This window comes from Coturnix japonica, chromosome 1, assembly GCF_054131305.1.
Source record: "Coturnix japonica strain WE chromosome 1, WE-NBRP24, whole genome shotgun sequence".
NCBI classification, from domain to species: domain Eukaryota; kingdom Metazoa; phylum Chordata; class Aves; order Galliformes; family Phasianidae; genus Coturnix; species Coturnix japonica.
This window is the reverse complement of record NC_140663.1, coordinates 79430976-79444530: the sequence shown is the minus strand read 5'-3', so window position 1 is coordinate 79444530 and position 13555 is coordinate 79430976. Positions and strand designations below refer to the sequence as shown.

Below are 13555 nucleotides of genomic sequence, written 5' to 3'. Positions count from 1 at the left end.
CTCTGCTTGTTTGAAGGAAGTGAGCTGTAATAGGATTGTTCTTTCTGCAAGAAGCCATATCTAACCCTTCCCCCACCATATCTTAACTGATGAAATCTAGTCTCCTACCACTCTCTGTCTTATGAGTTGGATTCTCTTGTGTTTAACGAGGTGAAAACTGACTGAAGAGTTTCCTGCCATTTCCCTGTCTGCGTTATCTAAACTCTCCAGTGTCCCATAGAAAATGGGAAACCTTGCAGCCTTCTCTCAGTGAAAACAGCAATTAAATCTCTTTCAAGTATTTCATCTTCTACTTTCCTAAGCCATTTAAGAAATTTGAATCTTTGGGACCTTTAGCACTGTCCTGGTTGGCTGAAAGTGCTCTGTGTTTATCAAGCACACAGACTTACAGTGTGGTCACTTAGCATCATCATATGGGCATAGTTTAAAAAGAACATTGGAATAGCTGCCTGTATTTGTGATTGTTGGAAAGATCCTTTCACACTTCCAACTGCATTCAGGCAAGTAACTATCGATATTATATGATAATCAGCAATCTGATGAATGTTTCACATGTAGCTAAGAACAGGATAATTACATATCAGGTTCTTAGGCTTATCATTTTCCCAGACATTCATAACTTTATTTAGACATGCAAATCATATCCAATATATAAATAAACATCTTTATTAGCTACAATAAGGAGCAGGAAAAATAGAACTATTCCAAAATACCTTTTAGTTTTGTCCATATTTCCTAAGTATCAAGACAAAACAGGTGTCACAGACAGCATCTTATTACGTATATGATATAAAAAAACAACATGAAGATGCTACATACACCCTTCACACCACAGAGGCTGCCTGATTCTGTTCTTAGTCTTGTGTAAACTAGGAATTAATCTAACCACAAAGATGCAATTGGTCTCACCATGGTGAAAGGCTGGTGGAAATTACATCTTCATCACACCCACGTCACTTGTTCATGCAGCTCACACTGTTCAAACTAATCAAGTGAAAACAACACAAAAGCCCAGCAAAACTAGTCATAAGCTATCTGTTAAGTCTTTCATCAAGCATTTGAGCCTTTTGCCTTGTCACATACAAAATCTAGGCTGGATTTCTGGCATGTGCACTGATGTAGTGTATGTCAGTTTTTGGCTAGCAAACAACTGTAGAGTCATAGAATCACAGAATGTCCTGAGTTGGAAGAAACCTTCAAGGATCATCATGTCCAGCTCCTGGCTTCACACAAGACAGTTCAAAATCCAAACCCTATGTCCAAGAGTGTTATCCAAACACATAGACAGAGACGATTTCTGTGGAGAAAATGATGCACTACAAGGTCTTATTCTGTGCTTACTAGGCCACATGCCAGCTTTTGATATGAAAGGTGTTCCTGCTGCATTGTTACTGGGATAAAAGGGAAAGCTTTATGCATTGCTGTTCACTTACACTACACAAAGCTTTATGCAGAAACAGTGAGCCTTGTAGACAAAGCCAAATAAGCTGCTGAGAGTTCTCTTACCCTCAATTCACAGTTTGGAGCCAATTCTTCAACCAGATTTGCCCCCTATGAGCAACTTGGAGCCCCTTTTTTTTGAGACAGTGCCTGCATTCTTCAGTTCTCCACTTTTCAAGGAACATCGCCTTAGTGTACATATAAACTATATTTAACTATCACTCAGACTGTCCCTTACTGATGTTGTCTATCATTACGAAACCAAAGCTCTGGCAATACTTAGCAAAAAGACAGGCTTGAGGATAAAATCATACCAAAGGCACAGTGACACATTTTTGACTTCTTCAGCATAACAGGACTTGTAAGAGGGGTGGAGGATCTCCCTCAGGCAGTCTGTCAGACCATTTCTGAGTCCTTGTAACATCTCTGGTTGGTTGCTGAGGCTGACCAGGCTCAGGCACAATCACACTGGAGCATTAAGGCAAGCCAGCTGATGAGTTTGTCAGCACAGGAAGAAAATGATCCTTGGTAAAGCCTCATCTACAAAGCTTAGTGAACTTAAGAGATCAACAAAAAATAGTATGTTTGTATTTTCAAATGGAATAAATTACATCCAAAGAGCTGCTGAGGGGATGCTTTCTTATTTGATTTTAAAGCCAGTTTTAGAGACCTCGAGGAAATCAGGTATTTGGCTAACTCATTATTACAATCTTAACATAAGAAGCAGGAGAATGACTGAAAATTGTTTTTCAGCCTTTCTGAAAAGACGAAAATTGAACAGAGCTGGTACACCCAACATTCACCTACTGTAATTATGGTAAGACATACACACACAAAGGAAAAAATAGAAAAAGAAGAGGAAAGCTTACTCAGCCCTGACTCTGCAAACACCAGACCAGAAGTGGAATGCATCAGCTGTCTTCCAGAAAGCAAAGCGTAATACTCATGTAATTACTGACACAAAGGCAAGGCTCCTTGCATGCTCTGCAACTTGTAAAATAGCAACATAAATAATTGCTCAAGTGAAATACTTTTAAGAATAAGGTATAGAAAATATTTCAATATTTCAATATGTAGTGTGTGAAATCCGGAAGTACTGTTGAGATTTGTACTATCCTATCTAACCAGAAGCTTAAGAAGTCAATGTAGTTATCTGCATGTCAATAAAAAAAAACTTATTTCCTCTATCATGATAGATGAAAAAGAGGAGGCTATTTTCAGAAAATGGCAAACTTTCATGATGACTTTCCAAGGTTATAACTGTTATTATTCTGCAGCTCAGTGTTAATTATTTTGAGTAAATGTATTTATTTCTATCATAGAAGAGCACAACTTTTTAATCCATGTTACATTCTAAAGTAATATGTCAACCTATGTCAGCCTAGTTTTCAACACCAAGAACAGGTAAATCAATACTGACACTGCTCAGTTGAGGTGTCATAAGTAGTTCGAAAGATTTAATACAGAGAGGACAGTGAAAATACTGGGGGGAATCACCCAAAGGACACTGGGGAAGAACCAAGACCTGTGTGACGTTTTTCAGTGTCTGGCTTTTCAGACAATCGTTTCAGTGGTTTTCTTTTTCACTGGTTTGCTTTTTTATTTATTTATTTTTTTAGTAGTCTGCTTTCGTCTGAAATTCCAATGAAGACATGCTTCCTAAATGCTACTGCTCAGAGCTTGTCGGATAGCCTCCTGAGCACTACTATGCAGCAATAGCTGTACCATTAGTGTGAAAGCAGGCTTATACAACATTCTGAAGGTAAATGCAGCTACTTAAGACTCTGTGTAGTCATGCTGGCAAACAATAACTTTATATTCTACCCCCTTGGTATAAATGTTCTCTTCTCAGAGCTGACAGGAAGTATTGTTGAACAATTCAGAGCAAGTGTGTTTTACTTCTCTGTTTTAATGTTTTATTATGAGCTTCGATTATCTGTCTCGACTCAGCATCTGAGTCTAAATGTCTACCTCCTCCTTGAGCAGATTTTTACTGCCTCGTTCCACAGTTCACTTGTTAAATGGTTTAAAAGTTGTCATGATTTTACCTCCACACCTAGAAAATACATCTGAAAGCAGTATAGTCAGCACAGAAAAGCTAAACAAAATAAAGTGATGCTGTTAATTAAATACATTAGTACATTACTTGCTTGTGCCATTTTCCTGGGTATCTTTAACCTCCTTTTACTAAAATAAGAATGTTCTTTCTGAGTAGTGCCTTGATTGAAAATGTCCCAGCCATCTAAGAAATGCAAACACATACAGCAGTCACCAAGCAAGTAAAGCCCCTCAGTTTGCCTTCTCAAAGTTATCACACTAACTCCATCCAGATGTTTTCCTATTCAGGCCAAATGTTTGGAAGTCAGTGTGCCTCCAGAGGTCACATCACCAGTGAACGAAGCCTGATTTTTTTCCTGTAAATACAGGAATGAAGCTCCTAACTAGTTTGGTGATAAAAATACACAGTCCCATGGCATTTGGTGCTAATCTCACAGGTATCATCTCAGAAACTTGACTCTTGCAAGACTGCAGAGGAAATTAAAATCCCAACAAGGATACGAGAGCACTAAGGATAAAAGTCACCACATCTTAACATACATATTTCTTGCCAATTACTGTGATGGTGAAGATCTAATTGCCATTTTCCCACATTTTTTGGAAGAGTGGTTTCCACAGGACATTAAGTAACCTTGCCTTTTACATATAGTTAACACTTCCATCTAAACTTCACTGAATGTTTAATTCAGGGCTTGAGTACACACTGAAGTGCAGTACCGCCCAGGACAAGAATCAGCACTTTTCTGTCATTCTCTCTTCTAAAGATGCAGATTTGAATCTCTCTGTTACTTATGGCTCATCAATTCCATCTAGCAACAATCAGCACATAAGTGATAAAGGGAGGAAAAGTAATAATATGTCATAGGTTTAGGGAATGGAAAAGGAAAGGAAAGGAAAGGAAAGGAAAGGAAAGGAAAGGAAAGGAAAGGAAAGGAAAGGAAAGGAAAGGAAAGGAAAGGAAAGGAAAGGAAAGGAAAGGAAAGGAAAGGAAAGGAAAGGAAAGGAAAGGAAAGGAAAGGAAAGGAAAGGAAAGGAAAGGAAAGGAAAGGAAAGGAAAGGAAAGGAAAGGAAAGGAAAGGAAAGGAAAGGAAAGGAAAGGAAAGGAAAGGAAAGAGCATTGTCATCTCAATTTCCTACAGCTTCTTATCAAATAGGGGGGAAAAAAAAAAGAAACATTTAAGAAAACTTCTTGGTTGTTGTCTATAAGCAGAAAAACACTTAAGGCTCAATGTTAATGGCAAGGGTAATTGTTTTTGATGGAAAAAGTAATTATCAGATCAATACTTTTGTCCTTTGTTCAGGTAAGTCCAGTAACAGATGTAGAGTCAAGCCCAGAAAATGCCTTTCTCCAAAATAAACCTCCATCTCTACTTAAACACAGAATAGAAGTACTTAAAAATAATTGCAAGTATGACAAATATAACTAAAACTCCAAGTCCAGGTCAAGGAAGGAATGTTATTCCAGGCAGTAGGTAACCAGTGGTGATGCAAACAGCTGCAGTGCAGTTGGAGAAGGACTTTAAGAATTATTTACTTCCTTGCATGTGGAGCCCAAAGATGAAAATCTCTCTGTTAATAAAGCAGTTTTGAAAAGCCCTCATGAGACTTCAAGAGTCACAGTGCAACCCATTCACTGTTTTTAAATGGACGATAAAAGACTAAAAAGACAACAAATATAACGTGATTGAAAACGTGTTTGAACGATGTGAAGGTGCTGTAAGAATTTGTACTGAAGTTAGCCAGCATTTATTTTTAGCTGCTGAAGAGTACTGTGCTATTTGAATGTACTGCAGGCACGCTGTAACGCATGCACTCCTCAGTTACAGTTGTGGAAGTATCAAAGATGTAAAGTCAGATGTAAAGCATAATGAGATATGATGGATAAGAAAGCCAATTTTAAAAATGAGAAAATATTTGAACAGGACAATTCTTAGAGGCAAGGGCCTCTGTTTTTCTTCCCATTTGTTTTGGACCTGTGGCAGAGAATGTTCCTGCTCTGTATCAGGTCTAGTCAGAGGCACTTTTGGAGTGAAAAAACAAAAACATGCCTGGAGAGGTGCTTAGAAAGGTCTCATCTGAGTGTGCACACCAGCACATCTGGCCAAGAGGCAGCTTCTCTATGAGGATCAGATCTCAGGTGGCTGTTCCAATGTAGCAGGCACTGAAATTAATGCCATTCAGTTCCCAGTAAGATTTGATTGGCTTCCAGAAATACAGCAGGGGCATTGGGTGGCTGCATCTCTCTTTCTTCACCTGAACAGTATTTGTTGTCTCCAATGATTGTTCTCCTCAGAAATGCAAGTAGTAGCAGCTGTTGGATCTTGGCAATGATTTGTTCCAGCGAACATGGTGCTTAAATTTAGCAGGAAAATCCATTTTAGAGGCCTTCCTCTCCCCTCCCCTTTGGGGAAATTCAACCGAACTGTTAAATGTCAAACACTGGTGACGATGAGGCAGTTCCACTGAGTGGCAGAATGAATCAAAAGCCTTAGTTGCACAAGAATTGGCTGGCAAGTCCGTTAAGAAAAAACCAAAACCCACGCAGTAAATTTAGAGCTGCTCTTTCCCCCTACAAATCAAATCAGCTGCTTGACAGCATAATATCTGTGCCAAAATAGCCCAACAAAAAAAAGAGTTGCCCTCAGACATATTTCTGTGAGATCTGGAGATTTACAGGACAAAAATGAAGACAGATCTGAAGAACTAAAGAAGTAGATTATTATTTAAGACAGTATTAAGCAACAGCCAGCTATCCAAAACCCTGCTTCACACTAAAAATGGCTGCAGAGCCTGTCCCTTGTAGCTCACCTCTGGTTCTGAAAAATCAAGTCTTTCAGCCTTTTCAGGGAGTACAGAGAACAAAGAATGCAAAACTGAAAGGAAAGGGAGATTAAATGTCAGAATTAGGCACATATCCATCTCACACTTGTGGCCAGAGTTCAGTATTGAGTGTATTTTGTGACTTTTGCATGCATATCAGGAGCAGGTCTAGCACTCCTGCTCAGGAGTACCACATTCTTCATTTCCCATTTAATATCCTGGCATACAAAATCTTAATGTCTTTAATCAGTGGATCAGCTGTGATTAGTGATAATTCAAATCTTTTTTTTCTGGCAGAAGGTTTTCATAGTGAACCTATAATAATACAGAGAACTGACAAAGACACAGTGAGTGGTACTTCTTAGTGGAGCCATCTGGGGTACGGGGTCTTCACTACTCTTATGCATTACTGGCAGAGTTCCCACATCAGAAATACAGAAGAGTGGGGGAGAACTGTTATTATGTACTTAATCAGATTATCAATAAAGCAGGCTGCAAGACACCAAAGTTCAAATCTACAAAATGGAGTCTCCTGAGGTGAACTGCTATTAAGGAAATACTACAGAGCTTCTGCTCGAAAAGCATGACTTAGATTCCATTTCTTGAGGCACACTGTAATGAATTCTTCTCATCCTAGATTGAAATACTGTCTAGGAAAGATCATAAAACTTGTGGCTGTCACTTTTAGTACTGAATAGCTGGGTTACCAAGACTTTCTGGGGAGCTTTAAACATATCCATTACAACTAAAGCATTCAGCAATTTTTCTTTCATAATCTCAGAAACAAATTACATGGTAGCTCAAATATTAGCCCAACAGATAACTTCTGAACTCTGAACTAAAGAAGATTATGCTTCCATCACCAAAGCTGTTAGGTATTTACCTTTGTCCTTCTGTCTCATTAAACCTGTTCTGTTTTAAAAAGCACACAACCGAAATTCTAAGAATAGCAGAACAATAGGAAAAAAATAGCTACAGATATACTCATGCATTCCTGCTTGTAATTTGTTCTGGCCTCCTTCGTTCCCCACTGGCTGTTTTTCCAGGAACATGAAGATGAGTGGTTACTACTCATGGAAACACTGAGCTTCTGTTTGCAGAAATACTCACAGACTGTATGTGGAAATGAGCTGTGCCTAAGGAAGTCAATATGCTAATAATTTAAAAATATATATATTAAATATACATCCAGGTAAGGAAGAGACTTAGTCTAGTGCTTGTTAGGTAACTACATTACAGACTGAATGACCACAAGACTTATTGAACAAACAATCAATTACTATTGATTCAGAAGTACAATAAATAAATTGCTTCTTACAAATCGAGTGAATACCTATTAGCAGGATTGCTTACCAAGAATTAAATGGGGAAAAAAAAGACAACATCATAAGCACATCTGCCTAAGTGGAAAATGTTTCCAGCAGGCAATTTTCATAACCAGTCTCTCTGTTGCTAAGACAAATGGTGCGCACTTCATACATATTTGTTTAGCCACAGACATTGCATGACAAATCTAATCTAGTCCAGGAAACAGAGAATGGGTTGGTTGAAAGAATTAGTAAAGGAAAATAAATCACTTAATATCTGGTCTGCTAGTATGATTTCAATCCATATTAGTAGATATGAAGTTGCTACCCTCCAAGTACTATCATACTGTGAATGGGTCCACGTGAAACGAGCTGGCAGACTTTGTCCTGCCCTACCAAATTCAAGACTTACACTTCTCTCCCGTGTGTGTGTACCCTTTTCAGAACAGCAGATTATATTAGCAAACACAGCAAAAGACAGAGCAAAGCTTGTGAATGCCTGAAAACAGCTTACGCCTGACCTCTTAGCGTAACAACTGCAGGAAATGGAGCTCAGCAAAATGTATGCATTCAAAACCTGTATGCATTTTCTTCAAGGATGCAGTATTTCTTACTACAGATTTTCCAGGTCATTTTCATGTTAATACATAATTACTGTCATTCTTTGAATACTGATGTCTTGCTAATTTCTGATTAATGATCTAAAATAATAATCATCTCACAATTTCAGGAACCTCATGGCTAGAAAGCTGCACTATAGAAGGATGTCACATTCCCCAACACATTAAAGTGAAGGAAAAAAAGCTATAATGTCTTAGATTTCAAACTCGCCCAACAAAAACAATATTACAAATTTTTCACTAAAGAGCAGAAATGAGCAGTTTTTTCCCTCAAGCAAGCAAGGTGTTATCTGTCTTTAGTTTTCATAAGCTTTGTGATCATATTAGTGGGGCTCAAAGCCAGTTTTGAAATGGCTATAAATTACTACAATTTGGCAGCAATGTTTTGTAAACATAGAGGATACACATAAATTTTAGCTTATTTCCTGCAATAATCATTCAGTATTATTTTATATAAATGGCACCTACAATCTAAAGCCTGCAGGTTTGATATCAAGAACGCCTGCCAAGTAGAACTTGCATTTGCTTTCATGCACTGTAAACCAGGAAAGCTCTACACGAACTCCAGTTATGACCCAGTTTTGATGACCTTTGAGAACTAAAGAGCAGGGCAAGCTTAGTGCTGTGAACTTTCATCGCTTCATTCTTGTCTATTATTTTGTCCCAGGCAGTAAACTACTGTTTCAGTACAACTCCGTATTTTGTTACACTTTGGATCAAGGTTCCAGGATATGGTTACAAAGAGAAAAGACAGAGATCTAGAATTAGCAATGACCACTCACAAAATTGGGTTACTCAGTTTTCTGATACGGTAGAACAATAGAAATTATAAATTGCACTTACTCTCTGTCTAGTCCCATGCATTTGTGAAGCAGGCCTTTTTGACATACCGGAAGGATGAACAGGAAGAAAACAAAAAACTCACTCTTCCTGAACTGAATATGAAGGAAGCTATTGTTCCTTGCTTCATCTTCTGTCAGCATTCTTGTTTCTGTGGAGGAATACAAAACAAATTAATTGCCTACCTTGCATGAGCAAGTGCAAAAGAGCAACCATACAAATACATTGGTAATTTGGAGAGCAATTCAGCACTGAAGCATTTGGATTAGGTGCTACCAAATGGTATTTGATAGTGAGAATCACCTGGCTGAAGAGCAATGATTCCTGCAGCAGAAGCACAAGTGCTTCAGCATTCATTTTGTACAATGTTTTTTTTTTTTTTTTTTCTTTTATTATTTTTTTTTTCCTGAGAAATCATTAGAGTATATTCTGAAGCTTACACTGTTCTTCACATTCATAATCCCTGCGAGGTTCAGAGCTTCCAGAGAAGTAAAAGCTGTGAGTCTCACCTCTTGGACCTGCTGATGAACCTGAGAGCAGACCTCATCGTCTGTGAGCCTCAATATCATTCAACTTTATTCCGTGGGGAGGAAACGCAGCCACAGGGTGCAAACTAAAAAGCTGACTGCAAATTTAGTCTACAACAACAATATTGGATGAGCTTGTGGAAATTATGCCAGGATATGTCCTTCTCTAGAGTCTCTGTAATCAACTTTTTAAGTGTCACATGATTGGTAGTGGCTGAAGCCAATATGCTAACAGAACTTGTATCAACCAAAGAAACTACTACACCTTCTGTCTCGTACTAGTAATTTTAAATGTACTTAGATATGTCAGTAGAATTTTCACATTATAATGGCTGTCCTTGTTTATTTAGATCTATCACTTTTAAGGCAATATCTGAATTCTTGGTTTCGTGGACCTCCTCCTCACTCGTAGCTGTCTCACCGTGTAGGTGTGGAGAACTCAGAGGTGTAGCAGGAAGGAACAGCTGATACCAGTGACAGCTATTGGAGCATTAAAACATTACACACAGATTACACACAATGGTCTCTCATTGCTCCCTTACTCATACCAGCACACCCCTGCCCATAAATGGCTTGGAGTGAAACACATAGCATTTAGATATAAAGATGTTAAGATGGATGTTCCATCACCCAACATCACAGAAAATGTTCATCACATGGAACTAATTTATAGAATCAAGTGCTTTGAAATGAGCTACTGTGGGTTATGATACTAAAAAGAATCCACACATCAAGACTTCTGAGTTATTTTTCTTCTTAAATCTCCATTAATGTACACGTACTTGAGCTGCTTGAGCCTGTACCTTGTAGAAAGTGTCTGAAACAGAGTGCAGCCTAACCAACTTACTATAAGAACATGTGCAGAAACAGGAGCTGAGCTTCAGAGGTGCAAAATTTGGGCCTGAAGCTGGAAATTGTTAGTCTGAAGGCGGCAGATACAGCGGGGAAGGATGAAAAGCCTGAATGTCATGTTGCCACCTCAGCAAATGAGGAGACATTTTTCAATTAACTGAGGCATGGGAGCTCTTGAAAACAGTCTCAGCATTTGAAATGCATGGAACAATGCTGACATACCTTGGGTTACATACTGAGTCAAAAATGATTTTATCTGTTCTTCCAAAAATATAGTGAGTGCAGTTGGAGGATCGAACGGTTTATGCCAGTGTAGCTGTGCTGGAATAGCTGAAGAACTTCCTGAATATTTTTGCCTAAAGCAAACAATAGAGCCTGTCCAGGAAGTTCTGAGTAATCATTCGTCCTTTAGAGTAGCTGAGCAGCTACAGCAGGAAGAAACTGTCCTAAGAGGGAGAGACCACGATTTACATAAACAAGGAACCCCACCAGCCTGCTTGAGGAAATAAAGAAAGAACAGACTGAAACATTTCCCAGGAATTTCAGTAAAGAGTAACCAATCCAGAGAGACTCATTAGAGAACTCAAAAAAAGAATTAAGATTTGGGATGCAGTAGAGAGCCTACCGATACCCCACAGAGAACATCCTCTGGTGCGTAACACCAGATGGGTTTTCCGTACCCTCCAAACTTTAAAGATCTCTGTGTGGGCCTCTTAATGCTTTCTTGAACTAAAACAGCTTGTGTCTCTGGAGATGATAGGGGTGTCTCTGCCCCCGACAAGAGACTACATGTGATAACATCATAACATAAAGGAATTGAGACACCCAACCTACGTGGTTACGACAGGGATCACATCTCCACCCACAGACATCATGTCAAATCTTGATAGCAATTCTGTGTGAGCAGATTTTCTACTCAAAGCAAATTAACTAGAGAAAACAATGCTATAAGATTTCCAGTCAAGCGATCCTGCTCTTTATGCTTTGAATTTTCCTGCACTAAAAGATTGTAAAGGGACTGGAGAAAAGAGAAAAGAAAAAAGATAAAAAAGAAAAAAGATTTAAAAAAAGAAAAAAAAAAGAAAAGGAATGAAGAAGATCCAGACAAAGTGAGATTGAGTATCTCGTAATGGACACAGTGGTAATCTTAACACTGAATATCTTGTAATTAACAATATGACGTTTATTTTTATTTTTACTGTATGCACATGCATATAAATAAATACACAAACCAGTGACTATTCATACATCATAGCTGCTTCTTCAGCTCTTAACACTGACCTCTATATTGTGCAAGTAACAAAGCATGCCATGCCAGAGAAAAGGGAAGGAAATCTCAGGAAATGTAATGGAGGGCACAGACATACAGCCTATTCCATACAGTTAGAGGTGTCTGCAGATGTTTCATCATTCCATAAGTCGGAATGACAACATTACTCCCCTATACTTCCATTGGGCTGTGCTGATTCTACAACAGGTAGCACCACATCTAGTCTGTCCTGAACCTATCTCTACTGCTCCCCCTTAGCTATTCATGTTTCCATGTAGACCCCATGCTAGAAACCTTAACTGACACTGAATACAGATCAGAGCTCAGCAGATTGCCCTGCAGGCATTTTGTCATGCTCTAACTAAATTTGCCTTGTGCATCAAAAAAACTGAGTACACTCCTTGTCTTTGAGATAACCTTCTTTAACCTTTCATATCAGCACACAAGTAGTTGAGTAGTTTCTCACATCCATCTCAATCTTCAGAAGGATCACAACAAGAGATGAAAGAAAATGAATATTACAAAGAAAAAAAAATAAATCATAATGTTCTAGTCTTGTTAAAGATAAGTATTTGTGCTCAGTGCAGATCCCTAAAAATACTGTTTTTTTCCTTTTTTTTTTTTTTTTTTTTTCCCTTTTTTTCCCAGTCTATTCCCAGTCTATGCAGCTTGCTTATTTCTTAAGGTAAACATGCTAAAGCATACAATACATTGCACATTGCCCCTTCTTCAAGAGGGCCAAACGCTGCCTTTGGATGAGGCTTGTTTGTTTTTAGAGTTTTAAAGCTACAGATGCATGGATGGGTAACCCTGCCCCCTCCTTCCTGCAGAAGAAAAGATAAATAATTAGTCAAGGCTGATAATTTCTTTTGAGCAAACACCAAAACACTAGAGACAATAGAAGTTTTATTTACAAATCCTAATCAGAGCCAAGCTTACAATCTGCGAAACATGCAGAAGATGTGTTCAGGAGGAGGAAGGGACAGCTGTATGTCAGCATCAATCTCCTCTTTGAAAACACAAACCTAATTCTTTGCCCTTTGATCTGATACAGCGATAAACAGTAGAATGACCTAAGACACCACTTTTTCCAGTACATCTTCAAGAAAATAAAACAAAACAGGGCATGAATACTAACACCTCAGCAGATACAAGCACTAACTAAATATAATAATGGTCTTTCTGTCCCTTCCGTTTCCACTGCTGTGTTTACATTCATACAATCAACTTCCTTTAGTACAAGTCAGGTTCCAGTCACAGGAGCAATCACAGGAGAAACAAGATTGTGAGGAAAAGTTTGGTTTTAGTTTACAAATGTAAGCATAAGGTAAGAGAGTGGCCAAACACAGTGACATGGTTCTAGTGCTAAACCAGAGTTTTATTGGGCAACTTTCTCTGGATTTTCATGATCTGAGGCTGTGAGAGAAAGCTCTGTGGAGACCTGATAGCAGCCTTTCAGCGTCTGAAGGGGGGCTGTAAGAAGGAAGGGGACAGACTCTTTAGCAGAGTCTGTTCTGAAGGTACAAGGGGAGATGGTTTCAAATTAAAAGAGGAAAGATTTAGATTGAATATAAGGAAGAAGTTTTTTACAGTGAGGGTGGTGAGGCACTGGAACAGGTTGCCCAGAGGAGTGGTGGATGCCCCATCCTTGGAGACATTCAAGGTCAGGTTGGACCAGGCTCTGAGCAAACTCATCCAGCAGAAGGTGTCCCTGTTCATTGCAGAGAGGTTGGACTAGATGGTCTTTAAGAGTCTCTTTCAACACAAAAAATTCTATGATTCTGTTTTGTGCCCCCCTACTTATGGCATGATTGGACAGAC

At 38.7% G+C, this 13555-nt stretch overlaps 1 long non-coding RNA gene across 2 annotated transcripts in view; it reads right to left on the bottom strand.

The window, feature by feature from the left end:
* The window catches only part of LOC107321121 (uncharacterized), a 382609-nt gene that overhangs the window by 290353 nt on the left and 78701 nt on the right, over window positions 1-13555 (bottom strand). For both annotated transcript variants that reach the window (XR_014945662.1, XR_014945663.1), the window contains exon 2: window positions 9089-9236. This is a non-coding gene — a long non-coding RNA (uncharacterized LOC107321121). The remainder of the gene's footprint in view (window positions 1-9088; window positions 9237-13555) is intronic.